Source organism: Dermacentor variabilis, chromosome 1 (assembly GCF_050947875.1).
Source record: "Dermacentor variabilis isolate Ectoservices chromosome 1, ASM5094787v1, whole genome shotgun sequence".
NCBI classification, from domain to species: Eukaryota; Metazoa; Arthropoda; class Arachnida; order Ixodida; family Ixodidae; genus Dermacentor; species Dermacentor variabilis.
Genome location: NC_134568.1, coordinates 188,334,301 through 188,357,667, shown reverse-complemented (window position 1 = coordinate 188,357,667; position 23,367 = coordinate 188,334,301). Strand labels below are relative to the sequence as shown.

The 23,367-nt window shown below is 45.1% G+C and overlaps 1 protein-coding gene across 2 annotated transcripts in view; it reads left to right on the top strand.

Annotated features, from left to right (window-relative positions):
* The first annotated feature begins 16,222 nt into the window (after positions 1-16,222).
* LOC142589870 (cell division cycle and apoptosis regulator protein 1-like) overlaps positions 16,223-23,367 on the top strand; it is a 221,717-nt gene continuing 214,572 nt past the window's right edge. For both annotated transcript variants that reach the window (XM_075701526.1, XM_075701519.1), the window contains exon 1: positions 16,223-16,312. The gene's annotated coding sequence lies outside the window, so the exon portion shown is untranslated. The remainder of the gene's footprint in view (positions 16,313-23,367) is intronic.

Sequence of the window (23,367 nt, the reverse complement as noted above, 5' to 3'; positions counted from 1 at the left end):
TTCCGTGTGGTAGACTGATGCATGGTGCGCGTTTATTCCTGTACTGTTGTAAAAACGATTAGTTTATTCACTCAATACAAATGTACGGCTTCTTCGCCGCAGTACATTTTAGTTACGCAATGAAGCATACTAAAAGTGGAAGGGGGCCGCTATCAGCCAGCATGGTATGTCCACTTAGGCGACCTGAGAGGCGGCAGGTGCGCGAGTGTATAATTAAAGAACTTTTATTATGTCCAGTGACAGTGGCCCCTTTTCACTTTCAGTATGCTTCACCACAGTACATTGCTTAGGCTTCACCGCGAAATATTAATGTAGTGCGAGAAAGATGATCTTAAAAATTCCAATTATGCAGCGTTTCTTTTGTAGCTTGCTACACCGCAATACAGGGGTGTAAATAAGCTTCGTGCAGTAAAGCATACTAAGAGTGGAAAGGGCACATAGCGCTCGTCCTGTCTGCTCCTTTCTGTGTCCGTGTTCACTTCGCGCTACAAGACAAGATCATGTTACCGTACCAACTCGCCCAACTGTCTATCCTTTTGCATTACATAGGTTTACACTGTGCTCAGTATTTTCAATTGTGACATAATTTGCAAGTGCATCTGTGCTCGTGGTAAGCTTCATTGGCAATTCTTTGTACATTACAAATTCATATTGCAGGGAAGCTTACTAAAGCACATTCGCCATTATGGTATGCATCATTCACCTTCAATGCAGGAGCACAATGCGGATTCTTGCCCCTGCTTTTGGCTGGACTGCACATGCTCTTTGAGAACCGATTAATTTCATTGGTTCATTCTTTGATTAAGCGCGAGACCTAGCAATGTGTAGCCCAAATATAGATTTGAGAAAACCAAAACAATTTCAGCAGTAAGAAGCTAAAGGGTTGTTTTGGTGTAGACCAGTGGCCAAGTCCGGATATGAAAGAGGAGGAAGAAAAGCAGAGTCTTTCCACTTCAACACTGGCAGGCACAACTCCCACAAATAAATACGACTTTTACTTATTTGACTTTTTTAAGGAGATTACCGACTTGCAGTGATAAGTGTTCACTTCAACAAACACTGCATGAAGTAAGCTTCCTGCGCATATTTCACCAGCTACTGCATCATTGTTTCACATTATGAGTGAAACTGCAATTTTCTTTATGCCACAAATTGCCCAATTTTGTGTTTTGCAGTAGGATGTTATCAGGGCTATTAAGGCACTTAAATACTCATGAATAGTAGTAGAGAGAAAAAAAAATAAAAGTAAGAAAGCAGTGGCTTTTTGTGCGCAGACTATGCATACACCTGGTGCTCTTATGGTCATTTTTTCCCTATCCGCTAAACCATTCTAAACAGGAAAAGTTTATACACAATCAGTGTGCAAAGTCAGACCACAACTAAACCAGAGATATCTTTGGTAAGCAAAGCATATTTATTCGGTGACATTTTCTGCAGCCCTGCTATTGGGCTTTTCTTCCTTCCTTTTCAGCTGTGCAGGTTCATTAAGAAGTAATGAGACAGTTTGACAATTTTAATCGTTTAACCCATTAAAGACCAGCGTGACCATATGGTCACGTTAGCCTGCACAGTGGGTTTCAATTAATTAAGATTAACAAAACGGCACCAAAATCTCCTTTGACGTGCCGTTTGACAGATTAGAGTTCCCTTTATAGATACCAAGTGGCAGCAGCTGTCAGTCGTTTTGTGGGAGTCCCTCGCAAAGGCAGGGATAAGTGTTGCTCTGCAAGTAGCGTTGTCATACATCGCTCCAAGGAGTAAGTGTGTTTTTTTACTACTTGTTTAAGCAATAGTCAGATATCCTTACTTCCGTATTGCTCTTTGAATATGTGACCTTCGATGACCCTTTGTGAAAGATTAATGTTTGATTTATCCATGAACGAGCGCGTTGTCTTCCGCGTTGCCATATGGTCACGCTGGGCTTTTAGGCTACCTAACTATTTATCTTTTTTAACTGCATTCTCATCTCGTGCACGGCTGCTGGCGCGTTCTTGCAGTGGTTATTTCTTATTTTATTGTCTGAATAGGTTGATGTTGGAAGAAATAGCGAAGCAGTCGTAGAGCAACATGACGACGTGTCAGTGATTTATATCGAGCCGCCAGAGGCTAGCACCTGTTCGGATGAAAACTCGGTCGATGAAGACTCAGGTGGGTTCATTGACATTCTAAGCAGGTGGGAGCTATTAGCCGGCGCTGAAACTATTTTCTCTGACGGACGCCGCATTGGTGGATGCGACTCGGACGATGGCGACCCCGGCGAGCAAGGTGACAGGATATCAGAGGTTTCTTCTTCTGTAGTTGATGCGGCCATTCCGGCAAAATTATCTACTGCTTCTAAGTGGACGAAAGGTGATCTCCAGACAAGCCTTGGCATATATCCCGACCCAAACTTTGCTGCTTACAGGGACTTTTCACCTGTTGAGTTGTTCGATCTTTTTGACAACGCCGTACTCGATAGGGCAAGTACTCGTATGTTGAGAAGAAGCGAATCAAGGTGGCCCATCCAAACACTGTTGCTAAGTACAAGATTTATAGGAGGTACGCACCAGATGGATGCAAATGCAGGCGCCTATAGGATGGCAATCCGTGGCAAAAAGTGGTGGTAGACGATTTTCACTTCACTTTGTGATGTATCTATCAGCAACGCTTGCGCGCTAATTCATAGCACAGGGTTCAACGTCACGCAGGTGGAATTCCGCAGGCAAATTGCACAAAGCTACCTGATGCGATGGGACAATAAGCCTAGAGGACATGGTCAACGCAGAATACCAAAGACTGGTGATGTCCTGACTGGTACACGGTATGACCAAGTGGTCCACTTTGTTGCACCAACACCTAATGGCAAGAGGTGGAGGTGTGCATGAGATAATTGCAACAGCGCGGTGCACACACAATGCACAAAGTATGACGTCGCCATGTGTACTCCATGATTTAAACCATATCACACTAAATAAGTGCTCGACTATTCGCTATACATGTTTTTTGTGATGTTTCATGGTTTGAAATAAATATTTTTAACTTCGCGTATTTTGCTGTAGCGTAAGGGCCCAGTGTGACCATATGGTCACGGGCTATATTTCAAAAACTAATTAGGCAAGAGTAATAATTTCTTGCATGTGAATTATTAGTATGAATGTAAGTTAAGATAGGACATTTATTTCAAGATAGCAAGAAAATAAAGAAACCGGTCCCTAATGGGTTAAAGACTTAGCGAAACCTTTTTCGGGTTGTTTTTTCTTGGTTTCAGACTCTGCACATTGCATTTTAAGGCGTGTTTTCTGTGTTAGTTGCTTTTACTTTATGGGTAGGGCATGTCAACATTTTTTACACCATGTCAAGTATGTGGTGCCATAGACTGTTCTTAGATGGAGTCTTGCCCTTTCATTCTGTACAATATGATGCCGTTTTTTTGTGTCCAAGGCCGTTATACAGCGTGATTGTAGCATTTTGCCAAGTTTTGCCTCTGTCACCCAAGCTTGAAAGATTGCTACCCACTGCTGGTGGCATGACACATCTGACATTTCTTTTTCAATAAAAGGAAGTTTGTCACTTGTTCTGTGTACTGGCTGTCTTTTGTCTATTTTATTTTCAATTTGTTGCCTATATTTGCTCTTCTGTTGCATTTCATATTAGGAATGGCTATCATAATTGACATTTAACCATATTGCACTCAATGTGGATGATATGTAATTGCAATATATGGCCACCATAAATATAACAGAAGTTAATAATTCAAGAATAGTGCCTTTGCATGGTGGTGCAGCTATGAATTGTGGCTATAAGGTACCAGCGCTGCAGGTAGCACTGCTTGTGCAGAATATAGTTAAACTCTACTACTTTCAAAAATCATTGTTTTTATCTGCATTTGTATAGCTCCAGTTTCTGCGAATAACACACATCTGGTGGAAAAGTGGCTTGCACCTGCAGTTGGGTCCAATGAATAGCCAAATTTCTGCCCGTTTTCATGTTATTAGCATATTAGTAAAGGCAGTCGTTTTTATAGTAGCATGTTTGCCTAGTGTAGAAGCCGCTGCAGGGTGTCAGGATCTCATACACATCTTCAGCTTTGCAGGGGACACGGCATCTGGCACATAGTTTGTCACAGGCCATGTATTCGGGGCAAGTTGAGTTTACTCACTAGCAAAGGGAGAATAAAGCTTGTTGGATATGAAGTAAACCGCCTATATACTCAGTGGCCTTCTTCATTTCGTGTGACATACGTGGTTATAGCGACCCTTGTTTTATGCACTACTTGTCCAGCAGCGGTCGTTTGCTTTTGAAACTCAGGATAGCTTTCAGCAAGCTGGACAGGAATAACACTGAAAAACCAGCAGATGTTAATTGTCACACTTATCATGCAAAGCTTCGTACAGTATGATGAGGGCGTAAATAAATTAGGGTTTTCCTCAAGGCCTTGTAGCACATGTCACGAGTTTGGAGCAACATGATGTATAGCACTTTTTTGATCGCATGCTATAGGTTTTGCAGGTGTGGCCATGGTTGAAGTGCAGTGCAAGGTCAAGAAAACAGATATCTATGAGCAGCACCCTGGTAAGGAGACTCCGGGAAAACTAGTGGGAAGCCTGTTGAACATCTGGTTGACCCACTTGCTGGCTCCATCAGGCAAAGTATGATAAAGAGAAGGAAGTCATCAACACATCAGAAGGTTTTTACATATAGACACTGTGCTAAGGTCATAACATGCCAACAAGTCTTAGTGCGCAGGCTATGCACGACCAACTACATATGTCTTCTCTTTGGACATTGCTCATTGTAACTAACCAAGATAGAGTGGGTAAAAAAAGAACAGCAGCTCCATTAATTTGGTTTCACTGGTATCAACAGTGTTTTGTAAGTGTACATTGCCATACTCCCCAATGCCTTCTTGGGTGACATCAGCAAGGACCAGCTTGAGGCAAGGGGTAATAGACGTCTTTACAAGCTAAAAATGCATGCATGCATGGAGAGCACATTGTGTCCAAAAAGTAGGCACTTCACGGGGGCACTGGAGAAGGAACAGATTATTAACAGTGGGCAAAGACAAGCTACTAAACACCCAACACTGTTGCCATGTAACGACCTCTGAAACAATCCCTCTTAAAGAGGAAATCATCTTTGTGTATCCATAAAGAGGGCAGATGGGCAAAGCCCCTTCAAAAATGCTGCCAGCTTCAAAAGCCCACTTTGCACATCCTGTATGCTTCCTTCTTACGACTTTGCTGGCTGCAAGCATTCTACTGTCCAAAAGCTGTCATTGAGAGCACTGTTGGTTTGGTGGCAATACAGTTCAGAAGCGATTGCAACAAACCTCCCTTCCTAGTTGGTCTGGATGCTCACGGTGCTTATGAAGCAGCACCATGGGGCAAGCAAGGTGAACGGATGCCTCCAAGCCCTTGTTCGTTTATCGCACTGTTCCGTTAGTAAAAACCATGAGACTTGAAACCAACAAGCTCAAGTTCGGCACTCGCGTAGTTAATGCAGAGGATCCATAAAAGCACAAAAACAGAAAACTCAAGGGAAAGGCTAAAGCACCATTTAACACTTAATATTGCTGCAGCCCACCCCCTTCCTTTATTTTGTCTGGTCGTGCTACATCTTCTTACTATAGATAGGCATGAACTTAGGTGATATTCCCAATCAGTGTCCAATCTTTATATACACTATATGCTGGTTCAAAGAGGCTCGAAACACTGCAATGGAAGCTTCAAGTAGAAAAGGTGCCTGAAAGAAAAAAAAATCTGTGCTGCAACCATCTCGGCAACATCTTGTCCCTTTAATAAAAATTGTGCTTCCATATCAACTTGAGCCCTCCAGTTTATGGTAATGTACCAGTGCACTTATGAACAATGAATCAATTCTCAAAGAGCATGTGCAGTCCGGCCAAAAGCAGGGGCAAGAATCCGCATTGTGCTCCTGCATTGAAGGTGAATAACACGTACCATAATCGCGAATGTGCTTTAGTAAGCTTCCCCACAATATGAATTTGTAATGTACAAAGAATTGTCAATGAAGCTTACCACGAGCAGAGATGCACTTGCAAATTATGTCACAATTGAAAACAATGAGCACAGTGTAAACCTATGTGCCCTTTCCACTCTTAGTATGCTTTACTGCACGATGCTTATTTACACCCCTGTATTGCAGTGTAGCAAGCTACAAAAGAAACGCTGCATAATTGGGATTTTTAAGATCATCTTTCTCGCAATACATTAATATTTCGCGGTGAAGCCTAAGCAATGTACTGTGGTGAAGCATACTGAAAGTGAAAAGGGGCCACTGTCACTGGACATAATAAAAGTTCTTTAATTATACACTCGCGCACCTGCCGCCTCTCAGGTCGCCTAAGTGGACATACCATGCTGGCTGATAGCGGCCCCCTTCCACTTTTAGTATGCTTCATTGCGTAACTAAAATGTACTGCGGCGAAGAAGCCGTACATTTGTATTGAGTGAATAAACTAATCGTTTTTACAACAGTACAGGAATAAACGCGCACCATGCATCAGTCTACCACACGGAAGAGCGTCGCAACATACGGTAGCTGATTGACACAGGTCGTGTAGCCCACTTATCAGTCATAAAGGGTATTATGGGTAATTCAAAATTTCAGACACACATGTGTGCTTATGTTTACGTTCGCACTCCTTGCGTAATAAGACTCCCAGAACTTCCACAATAGAAAGTAATTTACAATACACAAACGCAAAGAAAACAGACATATGTCTCGTTTTCAACTCGGCCGTCATGCAAATGACATATAGCGCGGAAAAACGTGAACATGCAGTGTGTTAGCGTCGTAAACTTCATACTAGGCAAGGAGCTAGCACACCACAATCCCGGGCGTGACAGCCGCTAATGAGACCAAGACGGGAGCACATGTCTGTGAACGTGCAAACGGAGCCCCTAAGCCACTCTGCTCCTCTGCCACCCCCGCTGCACGGCTGCACCACTCGTTTCAAGCTCAGCACACCAAACACACATTCAGCGCTGAACAGTGGGCGGTCGACGCAGTTGCATTTACATGACTTGCAGCGAACAGCACATCCCTCAATGTCCGTTAAGCAAAGTCGGACACGGCGACGCCACATCGCGGTTCGCAGAACTTCGCTGCCGAGGCGCTAGGCCACTTCGATATTTCAATTGTCACCACCGCCGGGTTCTCAAGAAAGCACGGTTCACACAACGCCGATTCTGTACTGTCAGAGCTCACCGAGGCCAAAGCCGCACTTCCGCACCACCACTACTCACAGCTTTCCGCCAAGTAACACAGAACCTACAACCAACACACAAGCAACGCGCGTACAATCACATGAGCAATGTTGAACAGCGCGCGGTCCAGAGAACGATCACGCCGAGGACGAACACGCCACGCCGTCGCTCGGCGCCAGCATCGCGCCTTCTCAAAAATCCCTAAACGATGCTGTCCCTAGGCACCTAGAATCAGGTCACGTGAGGAATTTTTGTACGACAAATAGACGCAAGAGAGCGTGCGTCTATTTGTCGTCTGCATGCATGCGCCCGGGCACATTGTTTCGCTTTCGCTGTGAGCGCATTTTCTCATCGTGCCGTGAGCTTTAGGCCGCAGCATATGAGCATTTGACAATACTATCATGAGCAATATGAAAGGGAACACAGGAACGCGTGGCAAACAGCCTCGAAACAGACTCGGAACGATACGCGGATGGCGCTGTGAAAAACAAAGGGGGAAAGGAGGGCGCTCTTCCCCTAACTGTTGGCACTCCCACTACGCCGACAATTCTACAAAGCAGCAGCTTACGTCACGGATCATCCGACAGCCAATAAGACCGTAATCGTCGCCAGTGACTTACACCGATTTACTTCCCATTGGACCACAGATCTCCAGTGAATGTCCAAAGGACGTCCTACAAAGGATATTTTGATGTCCGTCGGACATCCCTAGAAGTCCCGATGATGTACTACGGATGTCCATAGGATCGTCCGACGCAAGAGCATTGCACATCCCACGTACGTCCATCGTACATCAAAATCAAATTTTCGGACGTCCGCAGCATTTTTAAAGATAATCCCATTGGAGCACCAGCGTCCTACAGATGCCCAGCAGAGATCGAAAACGGGACATTCGGACGTCCCTGGGATTGACGATCGATCATAGAAACGTCCCCCGAACGTCATAATGGTATATTCGGACGTCCAAGAGATGTTTCAATATGGATTATTCTTAGTGCATAACCCCGACTACATCCTAAGGACATTTTTGTCAGGATGTAGGACGCTCCTGGGACATTTGGTTGGGGATTGAGGAAATCCACAACGAGTCCCTATTGATTATAAATTACCATAATTGGGACGTTCCTCATAATGGGCCCTACAGTGCAGCAAGCCTGCTACAATTTACATACCATTAACAGAGTCAATTGTATGTAATTAACAGAGTAATTAACGGTGGTAACTCCGTTAGGCAGGATACCAGTAAACTATCGCAGAAGACGAAATATCTGATCAAGAAACGCCAATGTATGAAAGCCTCTAACCCTACAGCTAGAATAGAACTGGCAGAACTTTCGAAGTTAATCAACAAGCGTAAGACAGCTGACATAAGGAAGTATAATATGGATAGAATTGAACATGCTCTCTGGAACGGAGGAAGCCTAAAAGCAGTGAAGAAGAAACTAGGAATTCGCAAGAATCAGATGTATGCGTTAAGAGACAAAGCCGGCAATATCATTACCAATATGGATGAGATAGTTCAAGTGGCTGAGGAGTTCTATAGAGATTTATACAGTACCAGTGGCACCCACGACGATAATGGAAGAGAAAATAGTCTAGAGGAATTCGAAATCCCGAAGGTAACGCCGGAAGAAGTAAAGAAAGCCTTAGGAGATATGCAAAGGGGGAAGGCAGCTGGGGAGGATCAGGTAACAGCAGATTTGTTGAAGGATGGTGGACAGATTGTTCTAGAGAAACTGGCCACCCTGTATACGCAATGCCTCATGACCTCGAGCGTATCGGAATCTTGGAAGAACGCTAACATAATCCTAATCCATAAGAAAGGGGACGCCAAAGACTTGAAAAATTATAGACGGATCAGCTTACTGTCCGTTGCCTACAAAGTATTTACTAAGGTAATTGCAAATAGAATCAGGAACACCTTAGACTTCTGTCAACCAAAGGACCAGGCAGGATTCCGTAAAGGCTACTCAACAATAGACCATATTCACACTATCAATCAAGTGATAGAGAAATGTGCAGAATATAACCAACCCTTATATATAGCTTTCATTGATTACGAGAAAGCGTTTGATTCAGTCGAAACCTCAGCAGTCATGGAGGCATTACGGAATCAGGGTGTAGATGAGCCATATGTAAAAATACTGGAAGATATCTATAGCGGCTCCACAGCCACCGTAGTCCTCCATAAAGCAAGCAACGAAATCCCAATAAAGAAAGGCGTCAGGCAGGGAAATACGATCTCTCCAATGCTATTCACAGCATGTTTACAGGAGGTATTCAGAGACCTGGATTGGGAAGAATTGGGGATAAAAGTTAATGGAGAATACCTTAGTAACTTGAGATTCGCTGATGATATTGCCTTGCTTAGTAACTCAGGAGACCAATTGCAATGCATGCTCACTGACCTGGAGAGGTCAGTGAGCATGCATTGCAGAGAAAAGTGTACAACAGCTGTGTCTTACCAGTACTCACCTACGGGGCAGAAACCTGGAGGCTTACGAAAAGGGTTCTACTTAAATTAAGGACGACGCAACAAGCTATGGAAAGAAGAATGATGGGTGTAACGTTAAGGGATAAGAAAAGAGCAGATTGGGTGAGGGAACAAACGCGAGTTAATGACATCTTAGTTGAAATCAAGAAAAAGAAATGGGGGGCATGGGCCGGACATTTAATGAGGAGGGAAGATAACCGATGGTCATTAAGGGTTACGGACTGGATTCCAAGGGAAGGGAAGCGTAGCAGGGGGCGGCTGAAAGTTAGGTGGGCGGATGAGATTAAGAAGTTTGCAGGGACGACATGGCCACAATTAGCACATGACCGCGGTAGTTGGAGAAGTATGGGAGAGGCCTTTAGCGTGTAGTAGGCGTAAAAAGGCTGATGATGATGATGTACAAGAACATTCAAATTAATACAGAAAAGTTGATAATGATGATGAAGTTGTAGTCGCCGATCACTCCCGCCGTCCGGTGCTACGTGATCATTGTTCAGCCACTTCCCCCAATCCGGCGTCAGGAGACCGATGACATCAGGGGGGCTATTCTGTAAAAGTTCGCGTAGTGGACTGTCCATTTCGGCTGCTGCTGATTGTCTAGGGCCGCTGGTCTCTTCGCCTCTCGTACAGCTGCATTCAGTCAGCAGCGGCCGAAATGGACAATCCACTAAGTGGACTCTAACCCCCTTACTTGTACAGCGCTGTGGAGGTGCCCTCGCACGAGAGGCAGTAACGGCGCGGTACTTATCTCTTCCTTTTCCCATTTAAAACCGCACACACACACACACACACACATACACAGAATACCCCCCCCCCCTCCAGGTCCCGCCGATCCGGAGGTCGGTTGCCCTTTCCCTAAAAAGGGAACTTGGTCGGAAACGCAGGCACATCATATTGGGCGCAAACAGGGAAAGGAGGGGAACATACGCTGACTCCGATCGTACACTGACAGGTGATGACCGTATCATCGCACTGACCGCGTCTCCGGCTTGGTCATGCCAATTTGTGCGGCTGACAAGTGATGGCCGTATCTATGCTAATTGCTCAAACCTCTCCTGAACGAGGTACTCCCACGCTGGTCATAAATGGTCCGTTTTGAGAAACATTTTGACGAGGCCGTCGGCTCATTCCCCATAATCGCGCGAGCCGTGACTCTGTGCAAGGCTACAAAGGCGCTGCTGCGTTTTTTTTAAATGCACCAGCCTGTATGAACGTCTGTGACTAACTCAGCAACGAACCCTTGCCCGTTGTTCCATACGGAACCTTTTCCTGCCATCACTCAAGTTACCCGACCACATCCTGTCGCTGTCGCATTCCAATTATGGTGCGCAGGGGCGCGTCTACCACGTTGCCGGACCCGTCGGACAGGTTGGGGACCCCCACCTCACGCGCCGCACGTCGAACTATTGTCTCCCCCCTGCTTGACTCTTCCCGAAAGTGCAACGGGAGGCTGGCCCGGTGCCAGGTAGTTGATCTCGGTCCCGAGCAAAGCTGTTTTACAGCTTTTAAAGGTTGTTCGAGAACAACCCGTCTCCTGCGGCTGAGCGCTTGCTGGCAAGGAGGCAACGCCGGTGGCAAGTCACCCATCGGGCAGTGGAGTCCTTGTAGCGACCCCATGGGCCGAATGTGACGGCACTTGCACGGTCGCCTACCATCGGAGGAAAATGACAACGCCTGAGCTGGCTCAAAGATTGGCCGAAAATGACGTGACCCCGAGAGACCGAAGGGGTTAAAAGCGAGGGACATTCATTCATTCATTCATTCTTCTTGCCACGGGCCACAGCGTCCGATTTGCTGCCGGCTATCGATGACTTTATCACTGTTCATTACTTTGTGTTATTACCGTAAATAATGTAAATAGACCTTCAGTTCTCAATATCCTCCTCAACGTCGGCCAACTCCCGCACTCAACGGCAAGATCTAATACCGTGTAATTGTGCAAAGTGTGAACTTCTCTCTTCCTACCGGGCTCAGCCTGGTTAACCTCCCTGAATTTCCAGTATGGCTTCTCTCTCTCTCCTGCTGTAAATAGACAAAAATTCATTAAATCTAGCGACATCGCTAAAGTATCAACATTGATTAAATACCGATAAATTATAGAAAGCAAGTGTGATTTTGTGTTTTCATAGATGGTTAGGTTAGGCTGCCCCAACAAACACGGAATTGTGTTTATTGGTGTTGTTTGTAGATTAAATTGAGAACTGAAGGTCTATATACCGGTGGCGGTGGGAGGCGTGCCCCTCCCCCTATCGCGCAGTCAGAAGAAAAGTGAAAAGTAGGAGTTTATCAGTCGGTAGATTAAACTTGTTTTGGACCGGCCAGCGACAGCTTTCTCAGCAATACAAGCTTGCAAGGCACGTACCGCAGGCGTTTTTAGTGCGGTTGGCCGAGCGTCATCTGCTACAGCACGTGGCGGCGACGCCCGAAAGACAATCCTAGCTGCCGAAGCAGAGCATACGTAATAAAGAAATCGTACTATGTGGGCGTAATTCTGAGAGAAAACTTGGCGTCAGCGTGTGTGTGTGTCTAGGTGGAGGGGCGCAAATGCCCTACTTTTCTCTTTTCTTCTGACTGTGCTGTAGGGGGAGGGGCACGCCTCCCACCGCCACCGGTATATACGCCTATGCGGTATGGGCAAGTACCAGCCTGACATCGTGCGGTATATACGCACGATGTCAGGCACGGTGTAAGGGTTGGGGTCGAGCATGAAATAGATGGTAGCTGGCCCATGCCGTCGTCCAACTCATCCACGCTGAGGACGTTGCTGAAGGGAGAGACTTGTTCTCATCGAGAACGATGAATATGGGATTTATTTATTGTATCTACATGAGAACGTTACAGTTCATCAGTCTACACTCTAAGAAGTAAAGGAGGAAATGGGGTATTGAGGTTACTCCTTTAGGGGAGCAACTGATCTGCCACAACCATTCCTCCCTTTAGGGGGTAAGTGCGAGGGATGAACTGTTACTCCCCATGCAGTTACTCTTCCGAGGACTAACAGTTGCTCTTTTCCGATGCTCCTCAAGGGAGTAACGGTCATTATTTCCGATGCTCCGCAAAGGTGGAATTAATAAAATTAGGCATTTATACATTAATAAAAAAGATTACTGAGCTGAAAAAAAAAGAAAAAAAAAGGTGCCCGAAAGGAGGATTCGAACTCACGTCCTCGCGCCCGCAAGTCAGCTACTCTACCCACTGCGCCACGGCAGATTGCTTGTCGGGGTTGGAAATTGAGACAAGTTAAGCATTGGCATGCAGGTGCGGCAATGTAAAAGCGACTCGGCATTTTGTGTATGCTGTGCGGGGAGAGTGTAACGTTGAGTGTACCTGCAATCATAAGCGAGTGCGAAAAAAATCTGCCCGAGTATTCTTAGAGTGCTTTAAACTTAGGCACTACGCGATGTAAACGTGTATATGCGAGCTCAAACGGGGCACCTAAGACGACAGAGACAGACAATTGCTCTGTCGCTAAGTGTGTCCCGTTTGAGCTACACACCACTTCAGTTAAGTTCGTAATCTCATTGGAACGGAATGAACTTAGGTACTATTGACCAGCACAATCTGGCAGTCTATCAATGACTTGCGCGTTTAATGTGTATCGCTCACTTATGGTGTGCCCACGAAGGGCATGACTCTTCACATTCCAACTTTAAATTTCACGCAATTTTCTCACGAAGAGGCAAAGTGCTGCTTTGCATGTAGTTCAATAGACAGCGCACTAACTTCGAACTATTCACGATTTATAGACAATACAGTTTTTGCCGCATCACTCCACGACACGGACGAAAACAGCGGAGCGCATGGGGAGTAACTGTTGTCGTTCGTCCTCCCGTTGCTCTCTTTCTGACCAGGGACTAAACACTTGCTCTCCAAAATTTGCACACGACACGCACATCCATGCAGTTACTCCCTTGAGGGACGAAAGCGCCCTTTTTAGGATGAACTGCCCAGTTACCCCCGTTTTCCCCGGAATTCTTCTTAGAGTGTAGCATGACTGAAAGAGAATGCACACTGAACAGCCGACAACGGCTGCTTAAATACACTCTGTCCTCCCTAGATCCCTAGGTGAGGGAAAACGGCCGTTAAACCTTCGACCGAAGCGTCCAAAGTCATCGTAGCCGACCCGCCTTTGAGGGGTGGGTTTACACACTCACTTCCGCACAGGTTTCACTGACCACACCAAGGTGAAAGGGTTTTCGCAGACATGGGTCTTGCCCTGAGCAGGCGCCTCTTGGTCCCAGAGTTGACCCCGCAGACAGTGGCCGCCGCGTCTGTCCATTGACTGACGACTTCTAAGACCCGTGAGACGGCGCCGCAAAACACCTCATTCCAGGAGTTCCCCCGCTCCAAACAAACCGTGACGGTGACGGCGAATCCACTAACAATACTTGGTCTGCCGACTGTGTCTAGTCATCCCGGCGCTGCTCGCTTAGGGACGCGGCGTATTGTCGTCCTTACAAAGCGAGTTGCCGCAGCAGACATGCCGGCGCCAACGGGTTGTTGACGAGGCGCATTCTTGTTTTCACAAAACGAGTCATCGCAGTGGGCCGGGCAGAGTTCGACGGTAGCTTCCCCTAAGTTCGCCAGCCCCCGCAGGCCGATCGTAACAACGCGCAGGCAACACATCTCACTCGATGACCACAGCACTCGCTGTCAAAATGCTGGCGTGATGAAGAGCGCTGGCAGCGAGAAGCGAACGCTTCATGTTGCATATGTTTCACTGCGAAAACATCTTTCACGGCCAAATAAATGAAAGCAGTCTTGAAAGTACTGGCAACCTCAATTGCACTATATTGATGTTCCAAGTGTGACAGAAAGAGTAGCCCGAATCAATCAATGTAGCTGTTGGAGAGGCCAGACCCCCCCATTACCAGGGTTTCAAGTAGCTTTCTGTTGCTTTCTTTCAGCGGCTTTCTTTTTTACTTCTTCGAGCCCTCCCTGGCCACAACAACAGCTGGGAGAGTACACTCTTAGGCAAAGTTACACCCTTTGGCTTGCCCCTTCTGCCACACAACAATAATCGTTATCTAGCCTTGATGCGTTTCCTTTCTTTAACGCTGCGAGCCCGCAACATTCCAGGAACGAACGGCACGCGCGTTATCAGAAGGAGCTCTCGAAAGGGTGTAAACTGTTCTATGCTGATAACGCGCGTGCCGTTCGTTACTGGAAAGTACCGGGCTCGCAGCGTTAAGGAAAGGAAACGCATCAAGGCAGATAACGATTATTGTTGTGTGGCAGAAGGGGCAAGCCAAAGGGTGTAACTTTGCCTAAGAGTGTACGGTCTAGATAACACAGCGGAACAAAACACGGAGACTAACGCATTCCTGCACACACGACGCCTTTGCCTCGGTGCGAGACCTACGAGGCAGCAAACGCATTAGCACACACCACCATAACTAAACCGCCGTTGTGCTCGAAAGCATGACCACTAGAGCGAAAAAAATAGCGCGTGACTTCTTCCACACTTTTCTTCTAGGGTACACTCTAAGAAACGTTTGCACCCTTTGGGGTGTATATCTGCCACACAACGATAATCGTCATCTGCCTTGATGCGTTTCCTTTCTTGAAAACGGCGCGCCGCTACTTTCCTGTCGGGAATGCTATGTCATGCTGATAATGCGCATGTCGTTCGTTACTGGAAAGTACCGGGCTCGCAGCATTAAAGAAAGGAAACGCATCAAGTCAGCTGACGATTATCGTTGCGTGGCAGATATACACCCCAAAGAGTGTAAACTGTTCTTAGAGTGTAGGGTTTCTCCTCAGTTTTTTCCTTCCCCCATGCGTTTTTCAGACAGCTCGAGACGCGTTCCATTACTTGATCTCGAAGCTGTCTCGGCTGTCTCCTTAGCTGTCTACGTAGATTGTCTCCGACTCTCAAACTAAAGGTATTGCTCAAGCCACGGCCGAACTCGACTCACGTGACTCGCTCCTCGCGCGCGGAGGAGAGAGTCGAGTCGGGCCGTGCTCAAACCAAGCTCAGCTTAAAGCCCTTCCATCCACGCAACACCGCCGCAGCTCAGCCTGCTGCCATCTGGCACCAGGGCTAAAGTCCCCAGATATTTTTTGAAATCTAGGGACTTAACCAGTGCCACTTCACTCCCCCCCACCAGGGACACTCGGGCCACATTCACTGGTAACAGTACGTGGCCGCTTAGATTGAATCGACAGTAATGCAGGCTGCTAGAAAACCTCCGGGCCTAGGGAATTGATAGCTTAACGTTAACGTTCAGCCTCTCGTGTCTCGTCACACTGGAATCTGAAGTCAAAGGCCGTTGGTTTAAATTGTAGTCGTGTTCGCGCGCATTGTCCCGTAACTTTTTTTCTCTCTTATCATTTATTTTAAATCCCATGTAGACAAAGTACTGACATGGACTTGATTATATCTTTATTATACAACATCACAGTTGAATATTCAAACAATATAAAAGATACAGAAAGCCGAAAATAAAACATTTTTCGCCTGTGTCCCACGTTGTATTAGCCGCGAACAGGCGCTATGAAAATCGTAGGTCGGAAACATTGAGAACGCCTCTGGTAGCTTGGGCTTGGCCGTAGAGGTGTTCTGTGGCTTGGCTTGGGAGGCTTGGTACACGACGTGGAAATTGCCTTTGTGAGTGTCGTAGGTTGAACGGTTTTATGCCTATGTTTTTATCACCAAGCATGATCTCTGTCTACTCATCCCGCTGCATAGGTGGATGAGTCGTGCCAGAGTGCATAGTTTGGCGTCTAGAGATAGTAGCGTCCTCGCGCTGGTCGTCAGCTAGCCGGTGTTGCACCAACAGGCTTCACGTGCGCGGTTTGTGCATAACGTGTAATAAGATGTTGCCACCTCTTTGTATTTATTTTTATTGCCTTCTTTTCATGGCAGCCATAGAACGACGTTGCTGTGGTTGACAATAATGCAATACTGTTGGCAAAAATGTTCACCGCTTTACGTTAGGCTTCTATTCGCCGCTGGTCTGGCAGATCGTCCCTGCAGCGTCGATGTGGCGCGATATCTGCGCACGCTGTGATACATCGACACGACAAAAATCACCAGGAAATCAGCCTTTTCTATTTGTTAGCCGAGTAATATGCAGCTGACTTGCGTGCGTTATTTTGCTACTGAAATTCCTCATAAGGTAGCACGAGTTCATGTGCTGTCTTGTTGTGGTCCAACACCGGCTGCGCTTGGATCGATCGGCTGTTGCTGCTGCATCAATGCAGCACAGGGGAGCCTGAGGTTGCTCGCGGTGATAGTTTGTTTTTCGTCATTTTCGTGCTCGTGATCTGTTAAAGAAACGCGGTTTCACGGTGTAGTAGTAGGTGCGTGGATTCTGCAGCGCTCGCGAGCCTTGGGTACTGTGATGCGAAGGCAGTCATTCATCAGTGATAGGGAGTGCGCGCACTTGGTTGTGTGCCTTTTTTTGTGCAAATTTTCTTGGTATTGGTGACTTCGCAGTCGAACTTTTCTCGTTGCTGTCCATGGAAGAAACGATAAAGGGACAGAAATAAGCTTAGCGACTTGACTTTCTGTGGCTTTGCAATATGCAATGACACCAGCTTTAACCTTAGGTGCCCATATTTTTAATGAAGCTGGCAATACCTTTGTGCGTCTTTGCACATCAGCTTCTTATTTATTTTTGCACATATATATTTGGAGAAACTGGCTTTTCATTTTTGCCTTCGAAACGCACTAAATTGAAATATACGGTGCATAAATATTTTACAAGCTGCAAATTAGGAGTGTTGTATACACAACTCCTGTACTATGCTAACTATACATATTTTGTGTTAGTGCATTTGTTGCGCACACTGCATTGGAGCATTGGCTAAGGCTTTCTGCTGAGCATCTACTGAAGTTCGTGCATGCAATTGTAACTCATTGATGGGTTGAAATTTTGCTGCATCTTAGAAAGTGCCATCAGGGGCTGCTTGCATGGAGCTTTTTACTTGCGGGTACACTTGCCACTTGGCAAGAACGCTTTGCTGAAGTGACTAAATAGCTGCACAGTAAGTGGCCAGGTTTAAGGAGTGACACTTGTGCGAATTTTCTCTGACCATTGCACTTGATGCCACTGTCTCTTGTGCCAAGCTTTTTTGTCCAAGTGTATATTTACCTGAGGATAAAATGCCTCCTGCTAGCAGCCCCTGGTTTATACTCATTTCCCTAATATGCTCTCTGTTGAGCCCTGGGGGGGCTTTGGTATGTTTATTCAGTGATGTGACTACACAGGTTCATAACATCATGTAGGTTTGAATTATTGCTGTGTGCCTTGAATAGGCTGAATGTGGTTAAGGATATCTTCATATGCAACAAATTGCATTGGGAAAATGAAGAAAACTACTAATCCAGACAACATGGTTGATGAATTACTATTTTCTTAATAAAAATTCAGAGATATCTTGAGCATAATGGAACACAAAATGAAAAGCAAAGGCTGTTAATGTAGATCGAGAGTTGTAACAGTTTAGGAATATGATGCCAGTGCATATGCAGCATGGTGCAGTACCATTGCACGCATGTGCTCACAGTCTAGGTATAGGCATGGTGGGTTGCTGCTGGATCGAGACCTTGAGTTTAGCCGCCATGCCCCTGCATTTGGCACATGGATCAGTGATTTTGCTGCAGTTCTATAGCAGGTGACAAAACACTTGGTTGGGCATCCATTTTGCTTGCACAGCATTCAAAATGGATGCCCAATCAGCGTCTCCACCTCCTTTCAGTGTTTCAGGCATTCAACTTAAGCGCTGATTAGAGGTGGAGGCGTGTGGATGTGGGCACCATCTTTGCTATGTTACGCTTGCCAATGAGGCAGGGCATTCAGAGCTAATGTTGCAGCAGTATAGGAATTACATGCACTTATATAATTAATTATAATGCATTATAATGCATTAAGTGCATAATTATATGCACTTAAACTTGGCACCCTCCTGGAGTCCATGTGGCAATGGATCCAGGTCACTTGGCATCTGTTGCACCAAATATTCCTTAGTGGCACATGTATGGGTAGAAACTTTCACATGGGCTCCAAGCAAGGGATCAAAGGATAGTGAAAGACTGACACTGTCATTGCTAAGGTATGTGGTAGCTATAATCTTGCTCGCTGCCTCATGTGCACCTCGATTCATGGGATTTCACAATCTTCAGGCACCCAGAATATACACGTGATGGTGCCAGTGTCTGTTGACAACAGTTGACATTCATGTTTGACTCAGTGGTTCAGATGGCCCTTCAACCTTAGCAGAAAGCAGACCATAGCTCCTGTACCATCATGAGTCTGTTGGTGAAAGCATGCAGAAGTACAGAACACCTATAATACTTAAGAGAGGGGAAACTGTACCTTCCACAGTGTGACAGAAATAAGAGTAACAGTGGCGTCGTGAACTGCAGTATACGACCGATTGTTGGCTCTGTCAAAATCAAAACTAATATCATTATCATTATGTAGTGAGCAATATGGCTGCTGCTGTAGTGGCTGGTGGGGTAGGTCGCGCTGCTCACTCGCTGGTTTTGAGTGTTTTGTTACCGCTGTTGGGGCGGTATTCATATGTATGGTACTCTTAACATGATTACAGATATCTTTATTATGTTGCCAGGTAACCGATAGGCCTCGGCTGGCAAAAAAACACTTTAAACAAGTAAGCTTACATTGCGTATTGTCAATGGTGAATGAAGCAGTACATGCCAATGATTTTCATACAGGTCAGGTGGACTTAATGCAGTCAGTCACTGAGTTATACAGAAATACAGATAGCCATTTATTTAATGTAATTGAAAGCTGAAATCGAGTGAATTTTTCCTGTTGTGTTCGGCGTGCCGCTTAAAGCAGGGAGAACAAAGCTTCAGGCAACATTATTTATGCTGGGCTACCCTCATATTGTAGTTGTGTACAGTGCTGCTTGATGTGTTTTGCACTATACGTATATTGTCTGCATTCAATGATTTGAGCTAGATTAAAAGAAAAAGAAATAGTAATCAGCAAAGATGTAGTGTTGGCAAGATAAGCTCAAGCAGCAAAGTCCCATTCTTTTTATAACACGTTGGCGAGAGGTACATAGTGTAAAAAAAAAAAAAAAACATTATGCAAAATTTTCCAGTACATATTGTCTGATCTCGGTATTTCTGCTGCACATTTTGTGTTCAGGTGCGACAGTAAAGGCTTTGACACAAGTAGATTATTCATAGGAAAGTAAGGAATGTTATGTAGACAACATTGTTTACAAGGATTTCTGCAAAGGTTGTGTGAATAAACAAGGGCACTAAATAAACATAGAAGCAAACCCAGTTAGCTCACAAATCCTTGGAAATCACAATTTACAGTTTCATGTTGAAAAAAAATTAAATCTATGTTTATGTGTTCAAACAAGGCAAAGAAGTTGCAAGGAGATGAACATTTCAGTTGAGTAATAGAGGTGAGCATGGGAAGCCTCAGCCTGGAGCCAACATTTCAACAAGCAAACGTGTGAGGGCCTTGACGAAGATAAGTTCCACGCTGAGACTTCCCTAGCTAGTTCACTATTGATTGGCTGAATGTTAAGCCGAACTTACTATTCTGCAGGTATATTTCACAACATTTTTGGTAACACACTGTGCTCAGGTTTGTCATCTGCTCTTTGAAGAGAAAGAAAAATTGTTTTTAGTGATTTGTCATGTTTGTAAAATGTGGTGTAGGTCGGTTGTGTGAGCTTGCCTTTTCTAGCATATCATACTGTGCAGAGCTAGCCTAGTTATTGATTTGATGCTAACTGTTCATGAACTATGTAAGAGTGACTGCCAGAGCTTCATTTACCATGAATTGTCATAACCTCAAAATGGCATTGAGCGCTTGTGGTCGTTCTAAAATTTTTTGCGTTTTCATGTAATAAATTATCATTGTGAAAGAGCACGTGATAGTTGGTGGCATTGGCTGCCAAGCTAATTTGCAAAAAGCAGATGACAGAGTTTGTGCATTAGCAAGTAGGAGCTTGCTACGTTGTTTCTGTTCTGGTCATCGGGGTTGTAATGACTAGAAAAAAACAAACAAATCTGGACTCTGCATGTTACTTTTCCATTTGTCATTAAATGGCCTTAAAAGCAAGTAAGCTTGTATGTCAAATTTTAGCATTCCCGCTCGGTATGACACAAAACTGTAGACTGCTGCTTTTCTGACAGGGATCACATCTCTCTATCTGGTAAACTTGCAAACATTTCATGGCGAGGCACATAGCTCAAGAGGACCTGTTGTCATTATGATGACGATTGAGCTTCTTATGGCTTGGCATGGGCAGCTTGTAGACGGATAATCTCTCTTTTGTCTGTCTTCTTGAAAAGAGATGAAGCCATGACAAATATGCAAGCAAAAAATGGTGAAACAAAAGTTGAGTAAATGAACAAATCATGGTTCTAGGCAGTGGCGTCACCAGAAATTTCGTTCGGGGGTTGCTTATGACAGCTCGGCCTCCTCCTTATAGGATTGTTGAGGGATCAAATACATGAATAACTGCACTGCCATTACCAAAGATGCTGCGCACTTTCAAGACAAATAAAATCTATATTTTCTCATAAAAGAATATACTCGTATATCCCAAAAATTGTGCCAGAAATAACTGATATCAAGGGTTCCATGCTTTTTTGTCTGTTTAATATGTAAAGAAAATATCACACGAACTTTACAACCATACCAGTTCGAAACCAGCAAAGCATTGCGTGCAGCTGATATGAAAAATGTACCCGCCGTGGTTGCTTAGTGGTTATGGTGTTTTGCTGGTAAGCACAAGGTGGCGGGATCAAATCCCGGCTACGGCGGCTGCATTTCGATGGGGGTGAAATACGAACACACCTGTGTACTTAGATTTAGGTGCACATTAAAGAACCCCAGGTGGTTCAAATTTCCGGAGACCCCACCTACAACGGTTTGCCTCATAATCAGAAAGTGGTTTTGGCATGTTAAAAAAAAAAAGAAAAATGTAAAGGCCATGAAATGAACAAGTTGAGGACGCATACTTTAATGAAACCTTGTCATTCAAGAACCTTGTTTACATTTTTATACATATACAACGGCCAGGGAAAAATCTCACTGACGCTGTCCTTTGTGCCAGTGTATTGCGCAGAAGCAGCTGTCACCGGTTGTGTATTGTGAGTAATCGCACTAAATTTATAGTCGCAACAGAGAGGCCATATAGAAAGCAGGATTTCTGCAAAATATGCTAGGGCGAGTCAAATGAAAGTAAGCCAATATGAATATATGACTAATGGCGCGCTTTGTTTAAAAGTAGTTTCCATGAGCATTTAGACATTTGTCCCACTGACTAAATGAGTCGCGCGATTCCAGTCTCATAAAGCTTGTGTTGCTGCTTCAAAGAGTCGGTAACTGACTCTTTCATGTCATCGTCCGACATGAACCTGGTTCCCTTGAGCTGGTTATTTTATTGTCCCAAAATGTGGAAGTCACAAGGCGACAGGTCTGGGCTGTATGGCGGATGTGGCAGTGTTTCGCAATTGAAGTTTGCTAGTTTTGTGTTAACCACATGAGTGACATGGGACGGGCATTGTCGTGGAGCAAGATGATCCCATTTGTCTATATTCCACGTCGTTTGTTCTTGATTGTGACACGCAGCCGATCCGGCATTTCACAATATCGGAAACAATTGATAGTCTCTCGAGGTTTAGCACATTCAATCAGTAATGGCCCCTGACTATGTAAAAAAAAAAAAAAAAAGTCAACAACAACAACACCTTTCCGGCAGAAATGACGGCCTTTGCTTTCTTTGGGGGGGTGAATTCAAATGTTTCCACTGTAAGCATTGCCGTCGTGTTTCAGGCTCATAATAGTGGCACCATGACTCACCCCCGGTGACAACTGCAGACAAGAAGTCGTCACTCTCTTTGTGATACCGGATCAGATGAGTTAAGGCAGCATCGAACCTCTCTGTCTTCTGGCGGTGTTATGTTAACTTGTTCTATAATCTTGGCATCCATTGCGCACACAAGAGCCGATAACCGAGATGTTCATGAATTATTGTGTGAACCGAACTTCACATGCTCTGCCAATCCATCTATGCTTATCCTCCGGTCTTGTCTAATCAGGTCATCAACCTTTGCAACTGTGTTAGGGGTGATTGCACAGTGACTTTGGCCCGGTTTTGGATCGTCTTTGCAACTTTCACGTCCTTCTTTGAACCGTTTGCTCCAATGCTTCACAGTGGCCAATGAAATGCAACGTTCAACAGACACGGCAGTGATACGGCGAATAAGTTCTTTTTGGGAAACACCTTCAGCTGTCAAAAACCTAATGACACCACACTGTTCAGTTTTTGGAGTGTCCATTATGTCACGCAACCATGTTCAGCCCAGTGTATGAGAGCTTTAAAGAACCTTTATCCTCACACCTGTATGTCACTTTTGTAAATGAGAGATGGCTGCATGCTACATGCATGCCTTGCACATAATGAACCAAGCCATTATTGCACAAGTTGGATAGGCTCACTTTCATTTGACTTGCCCTCATACATTAGAAATGCAAAGATACAATGGAATATACAAATGCGAAGATACAGCTTGATGAAGGGCAAAAAAGTGTCACTGGAAACAAAGTTCACTGCACGTATTCACAAAACCTCGCAACAAGATATTTAAATATACATATAAGTCTCCAATAAATCTATGTATCTTAGAAAATGTCACTGTAGATAATGCGTCAAACA